Below are 7,500 nucleotides of genomic sequence, written 5' to 3' on the forward strand. Positions count from 1 at the left end.
GTAATTAAATTTCTGAGAAGTCTAAACGAAGGACATTTACCGTTTCGTGACTTTCAAAAAAGTTGAAATTATTCAAAAAGCTAATGCGCTCGCGCACACAATCCGAGCGATCTTTTTCAGGCGCAAAGTTTAATGATACGTATGTAGTTGCTATGGTTTTATTTATCATCCCCAGTTTTCTATAGTCCTGTCTTCGCCACTACACTACAACGACGAACATGTGCAACCCAACACAGTTCCTTTCATTTTTTACCCTTCTATGATTGGTCAATTACTATCTATGTATAACAACCAAAACTAATCCTAACCCGACCCTATTTTTTCGGTAGGCTTAAGTTAGGCTCAAAAGAGTTTCTTTAATCCATCTGAGAGCGTATTCAACCTCAAAGTCTTATCTTCCAGCCACTTGAGCTCATGGCTATTTATTTCTCTAAGTCTTGCCAGGGGTCTAAAGTTTGATGATGTCGAACGCGCTCTCAGCTTTGCGGGTCCATTTCTTGCGCGCGTGTTTTTGTTCGCGTCATGCAGCTCTCCAAACCATGTGACAATGTGACACAAATACATATGTACATCAACTTCATTTATCTCGAAATTCAGTGTAGGCTTAGAAAGTTAATATTTTATCGCAAACGTAACTAGCGAGCCAAAAAACATAAACTAAAAAAGAGCAAACAATTCCGTACAACTTTAATATATTTAAATGGATCAATCTTAGCATGCATGTATTTCCACAGCTCTTCCTTTACATTAACTTGAATAAAGTGTTTCCCATTAAAAACAAAGAGAGAAGTATGACGGAAGTATCAAAACCTTCAGTTTTTATATACTTGGTAAACACATATTCATCAGTTAACTGAGTGAAAACTCCCGACTTTCAAGTCATATCGAGGAATAACCTAAACTGGCTCCGAGCGAGATCTACAACACAATAATAAAAACAGAGCTCTTTTCAACTCTGGCATTTTTAACGCATATAACAACGCATTTATAAGAGAGTTTGCGTAAAAAAAGATGCAAAAGGAATAATGGAGCCTTGAGTGATGCATTATTGTTCAAAATCTCTCATCTAAATTAACATTTACAAGAAAAAAGAAATCTGTAAATGGCATCACTAGTATTAACGATACAATTGTTACAATGAACAATGTCTTGGTTAGTTTTCTTTCTCTTCTGATTGCACCATGATGCTAAGGATGCGTTCCACAGTTAAATTTAGTAGCGATGGATGAGTAAGAAACAACCATAATAAAAAGGCACACAAAATCATTGACTTTTGCTTACCTTTTTCCTTGTAGGTTCTTTATAATCTACCCAAAATACTTCAATGCTGCTCTACGTCCCGTTAACTGAAAGACCGAAAATAATCAATACCTGTTACACGTTTGTCAAATAGCGGAAATCGAAATGTTTTGACTATGTATAGGTTTCGAGAAACTTGGCTCTTTTCTTCAAACGATATGTGCCAATAATTTGGTACATATACACTACACTTTTTATTTGTCGAGTCTTTTAAATGTTCAAGTCCAAGTTCAAGATCATAAATTCCGCATATATGTTGCCGGTAATATCCGTTCTCAGGTTGAATCCGTTTTAACCTACAATTGTAGGTTAAATTGGTGATCCTCATTTTCCCCAGTTTGAATACGCACTCAGATAGATTAAAGAAACTTTTTTGAAGCCTAAATTAAGCCTAGAGAAAAATTAGGGTCATGTTAGAATTAGTGTTGGTTTTTATACATAGATATCAATTGACTTATTATACAAAAGTGATTTATGACAAGAACTGTGTTGGGTCGCGCGTGTTCGTCGTCGTAATGTAGTGGTGAAGACACAGGACTATAGATCTGGAAGGTCCGAGCGCGATCAACGGTAAGTGCACAGTATAGTTCTTTGTTCCCTAACTTTGTTGTAATGTTGAGACTAAATCGATCAGTGTATGAATTCAGAAGGTGATAAGATGATATAATATGAAACATTAAGAAGGTGTTTTGAGATGCGTAAGACAGAGCTTGAGGGAAGGTATTGGTGTTTTCAATCCTAACAAGGTAGAGTGCATATTCAACCTAGGTAAAAATACGGATCACGAATTAAACCTATAAGGTAAAAATTGAAACGGATTCAACCTGAGAACGGATTTGACCGACAAGATATATACAATTATGAAACAATAACACACTAAAGTATTGGCTTAAAAATCCGACCAAAGACAATAAGGTTTTAGAATACGAGAATAAAGCGCAAATTAAGTTACAAAAAGCGAATGAAAAAAAATTTAACATTTCTTAAAGTTTGAAATTTGAAATGTCAATAAAAAAATGCCTTAGAGTACCGACGAAAATAAAGAATAAAAGGAGATGAAAGAGAAGAAAAACGAAGGAAAAGACAACGAATGGGGAAAATAGACAAACTGTTACAGCTTTGCACGAATATAGTCATCCTGTTTTTCTTAGTTTTATTGTCATTTCAAGTAAGTTTAAAGTTTGTTTACCGTTTGTTCCCGTTTTTAACAAAAACCAGCCAATATGATAACAGGAAACCGGTTGCTGCAAAACCTATCATAATTTCAACTGTTGACAAGAATTTCAAAGCAGGGCAAATAAAGTACAATGCTTGCTTTTAAGACGCTAAATTACTAACCTTGGACACACCTCTTTCAGGTTTCGTCTTGGGCAATTTGTCATCAACCTTGTCTTACACTCCAAAGTGCAAGCTACGACACCTTTTTATTTTTCAATTAAATTGACTGACGTCATTGTGCTTCTCCCTCACGCGAACCATTTAAGTGGAAAAAATTAGTAGTGTAAGTTAAGTTACGGACCTCGACCTCTGTGAATAAAAGCCGATATATATTTTCTTCCAAGAAAACGTATTCGAGTTTACTAGCTGTTTCTTAAACTTGCGTAATTGTGCTGAATAGAAATTTGCTATAGAAGAGGAAGAAGTTTAAAGTAAGGTTAATTCACAAATTTGGTCACCTGTCCAGAATAGAATAATTACGTCACCACGAGGTCACGTTATTGATCGTCGGTATTTTACAAAAGAACTAACTGTAATTCCCGCCTTCAAGTATTATGTAATGAGGTACTGAAAGTACATTCTAAATTAACTGTTTCCCGCTTTCAAGTAATATGTAATGAGGTAATGAAAGTACATTTTAGTGTTTACTAAAAAAGACGGGTCTGAAATTTAGCCTTTAAAATTTCAAATGTCATCAGTACATTATCAAGACAACTACAGTAGTTCGCACAAAGAAGAGAAAACTATTTTTCCTGAAAAAGTCCTGTGAGAATTGAAGTCGCTTCGAAAAGAACGCTAAACTGAATTGTGAAGCGAGGAACTGACTACATGAGGAGCTTAAGTTGGGTCAGGAATGTGGGTCCTCGCTGTTTAGGTAAAAAAAAAATTACCAAAATCTCAGTGGGATTTGTAACAAGACTCGCACTAAAAAAGCAGAGTGAGAGACAAAGGGAGAGAGAGGTGTTAATCTCGACACGTTTGTTGGGCCGACTAAAGTTTTAATGACGACAAATAACTCAAATTACTTTAAATTAATTTTGAGTGATGTGTCAAAATAGTCCAGAGGCAAAGTAAAACAAGCTGAAATATTTTTTTAAAACACGGTTTACAACGGCCAGCATCATGCAATTAAAAAATGGAAAATTATTTCTTAATTCTCCTTATTTCAAATTAATTTAAACACAGGCAAATTATATCTTAACTTTCAGGCTACCGAGATGCAACTTGTTTTGCCCGGCATACACTTTTCTCAACAGCAACGGTGAATTCAGTGAATTGGTTCTTTTCTGATTTTAAAGCAATCCATTTTTAAGTTTTATACTTATAGAACTCGATAACTGATGAATAAAACTCAACAGCTATTACACCTTCGAACATCTGCTTCCCTAATTCTCCGGTTAAACAAGAAACGTTAGTGATGTATTGGTGTATTTGTTAATTTAAACACAGGCAAATTATTTTGTCAGTTAACTTTCAGGCTACCGAGATGCAAATTGTTTTGCCTGGCATACACTTTTCTCAACAGCAACAGTGAATTGGTTCTTTTCTGATTTTAAAGCAATTTATTTTTAAGTTTTATACTTATAGAACTCGATAACTGAGGAATAAAACTTAACAGCTATTACACCTTCGAACATCTGCTTCCCTAATTCTCCGGTTAAACATGAAACGTTAGTGATGTATTGGTGTATTTGTTAATTTAAACACAGGCAAATTACTTTGTCAGTTAACTTTCAGGCTACCGAGATGCAACTTGTTTTGCCTGGCATACACTCATAGTTTCTCAACAGCAACGGTGAATTGGTTCTTTTCTGATTTTAAAGCAATCCATTTTTAGTTTTATACTTATGGAACTCGATAACTGAGGAATAAAACTCAACAGCTATTACACCTTCGAACATCTGCTTCCCTAATTCTCCGGTTAAACATGAAACGTTAGTGATGTATTGGTGTATTTGTTAATTTAAACACAGGCAAATTATTTCTTAACTTTCAGGCTACCGAGATATAACTTGTTTTGCCTGGCATACACTTTTCTCAACAGCAACGGTGAATTGGTTCTTTTCTGATTTTAAAGCAATCCATTTGTAAGTTTTATACTCAAGGAACTCGATAACTGAGGAATAAAACTCAACAGCTATTACACCTTCGAACATAATTCTCCGGTTAAACATGAAACGTTAGTGATGTATTGGTGTATTTGATAATTTAAACACAGGCAAATTATTTTGTCAGTTAACTTTCAGGCTACCGAGATGCAAATTGTTTTGCCTGGCATACACTTTTCTCAACAGCAACGGTGAATTGGTTCTTTTCTGTTTTTAAAGCAAACCATTTTTAAGTTTTATACTTATGGAACTCAATAACTGAGGAACTGGGAAATTAGAATGCCCAATTGTAGCTGTGTAAAATTTCATTCCAGGCTAATTGATTTCCCAGCATGTCACAGGGAGGCACATTCAATATTAATCACAGACTTATCAATTTCCTAGCTGCTATCATGATATCCTGATATCATGAATTGAATCTAACAGCAATTATTTTACCTCAACGTTTGAGCATGAGCCTGTATACCAGGAAGGCTTCCAGCACCGAATTCCCCGACGTCAACATTGTTTACTGCCTCCATAACTCGTTTGAAAACATGAATACAGAAATCCATGACATTCAGACGGAGACTGCTCAATTAATCCCCCCACAGAGGCCAACCAAAGTTATTCCGTAAGCTTCGTCCACGTTTTTACCAGAATTTCGGACGGCGAGTCTAATCTGCAGATCGCAGGTCGCAGGTCACAGGTTGCAGGTCATTGTTTCACCAATACAGAAAGTATCCAAAACATTCTTAAAAGCTAACCTTAGGCCTAATTAGGCCTAAACAAAAGTTTTTAGGCCTAAGGTTAGCTTTTAAGAATGTTTAGGATACTTTCTGTATTGGTGAAACAATGACTGCAACATGTGACCTGCGACCTGCGACCTGCGATCTGCAGATTAGACCCGCCAAATTTCGGAACGTGATCACCATTTTCCCGCAAAAAATTACCGACTTGAATGCGAAAAATCTCTCTTCGAAAGAGCTGAAAAAACTTTCCTTCGACAAATTAGCTAACATTTTACCCTGGATGCCAGAGGTCTTCTTGCTCACCAGCGGCGAGGAGCGTCGAAGTAGTGCTGGTTGGCGAGAGACGACGGCGACCTGTACCATTTTTCCCCAGGTGAGAGAGTTAATCCATAAATCCTATAGAACAAAAAATGGTTCCGTGTCCCAGCACTAACCGCCACTGTCGATACGCGCAAACGAACTGAAATAGATTTGTGTTCCCCACAAAATTCATCTCGCCGCTAAATATGGTCATTCAATAAAAAATGAACGACTTTTTTTCTGCCTAACGTAAGTTCACAGTACAATCTGATCGATCCTGAATGCTTTAACACTTTTCTGAATACGAAACACTTTTTGTGTTATGTTTTTAGCCTTTGTTGATGGATATCTACACCGTCAGGAGACGTCCAGCCGAGAATTCCTGAGTCGGCTTAAGGACATTCGCACCAAAATCTTCCTACGGTGAGATTTTCTTCATTTCTCGCCTAGAGTTAGGTCATAAAGTACTTACTATAAAAATGAAAAAAAAAATGGGGGTCACCGACTTTGTTTCGGAGAAAATGGCAGTGGAAAAATGCCTTAATTTCAAGAAATCGGTCATAATAGCGAGATGTAGGCTCATCTGCTCATCCATCGAAAATCATAAAAATAAACTGTTGGAGTGAAAGTTTCCATGCATAGGTTTTTAGGAGTGAGATTAGATAATTGTATGCTGCTAGGGATGTGGTAAACAGTAGAGTTCATCCTCGACGAGTGTTTTCGTAGGCTCTATCCGTTGCAACCACTTCCGGAATTTGATGGCACGAGGAAAGAAAATGTTAAAAAAAGATAACTTCTTACTGTGAGAATTTTTTTATTTCATCATATTTTGTAGATAGTAAGTAAAGTAAGTGATTCATGATTTAAAAAATAGGGGTCACCGATGATCTGAACGAGTAAAATCGATGTGATTTTGCAAAGCTCATAGAAAAGTTCGCTTGTCACGCTTTTGCGTGACCTGTCGGGCAAGGACTGGAACCCAAGAGAGGATCGATCGTTGAAGAGATGAAAGGTTTTTACCGAAAAGAAAACCTTTTTCGAGCATAGCAACGACGTTTTAAGCAGGGGTAATCTTCATTTGGTTGGTGTTTTGTATAATATCTCCCCATTGCCGTTATGCTCATCCTCTCGAGTGTGTTTTTTGTGAAATTCAATCGCTGATAGTTTCCACGTAGGTCCGCACTATTCAAGCGGACGAGGACGAAAATACTCCTCAATTTTCACGAAGGTAAAGGAAAAGAACTTTAAAAAAATGCATTCGCTTTGAACTTAAGTTCGTAGGCTAATAAAAACATTAAAAAGAAATAGCCCCATTAAATTTACGCAACGGTTCGTCCACGAGTTTTCCAAACTTTCAGCCACTAGTCTACTCGATCAGCGACCTTTTCCAGAGGTTTTCCATCCTCCCGCTCACTTCTCTTTGAAGTTTCATGATGATTCGGAAAGAAATGTGCCATTTTTTTGCCGGCCTGTAATTTTTTCCACGGCGTTTTTGTCGCCATGTTATTTTAACTGATGCTTGAAAAATTTGTATGAAAGTCAAGTAGACTAGCGCACGACTGATAAAACCTCGCGAATATCAGTCGTGCAGTAGTCTACTCGACTTTCATAAATATTTTTAATCAATTTTGACTGATCACGATCTTCTCTGATCCAACGCTGTGCAAGACTTACCTTCCACGGTTTTTGCAAAGGTTTTAAAACCTCAACTTCACTAATGCTCAAAGTAATGCGTGACATGTTACAGTCGCGTTACATGCGCAGTAACGTTGCGCACAAACAATTAGCGCGAACGTCCTTAAGCTCGTCCTTGGTGTTCTTACGGCATTCCACCATTGTGCATG

The 7,500-nt window shown here is 36.9% G+C and overlaps 2 long non-coding RNA genes across 2 annotated transcripts in view; one reads left to right on the forward strand and one right to left on the reverse strand.

Annotated features, from left to right (window-relative positions):
- The window catches only part of LOC137974049 (uncharacterized), an 8,922-nt gene extending 6,246 nt beyond the window's left edge, over window positions 1-2,676 (reverse strand). Inside the window, exons 1-2 of the long non-coding RNA XR_011117384.1 lie at window positions 2,638-2,676; window positions 1,282-1,346 (exon numbers count right to left, since the gene is read on the reverse strand). This is a non-coding gene — a long non-coding RNA (uncharacterized lncRNA). The remainder of the gene's footprint in view (window positions 1-1,281; window positions 1,347-2,637) is intronic.
- Window positions 2,677-6,016: 3,340 nt separating this feature from the next.
- Window positions 6,017-7,500, forward strand: part of LOC137974048 (uncharacterized) — a 24,631-nt gene continuing 23,147 nt past the window's right edge. Inside the window, exon 1 of the long non-coding RNA XR_011117383.1 lies at window positions 6,017-6,079. This is a non-coding gene — a long non-coding RNA (uncharacterized lncRNA). The remainder of the gene's footprint in view (window positions 6,080-7,500) is intronic.

This window comes from Montipora foliosa, chromosome 10, assembly GCF_036669935.1.
Source record: "Montipora foliosa isolate CH-2021 chromosome 10, ASM3666993v2, whole genome shotgun sequence".
NCBI lineage: Eukaryota > Metazoa > Cnidaria > Anthozoa > Scleractinia > Acroporidae > Montipora > Montipora foliosa.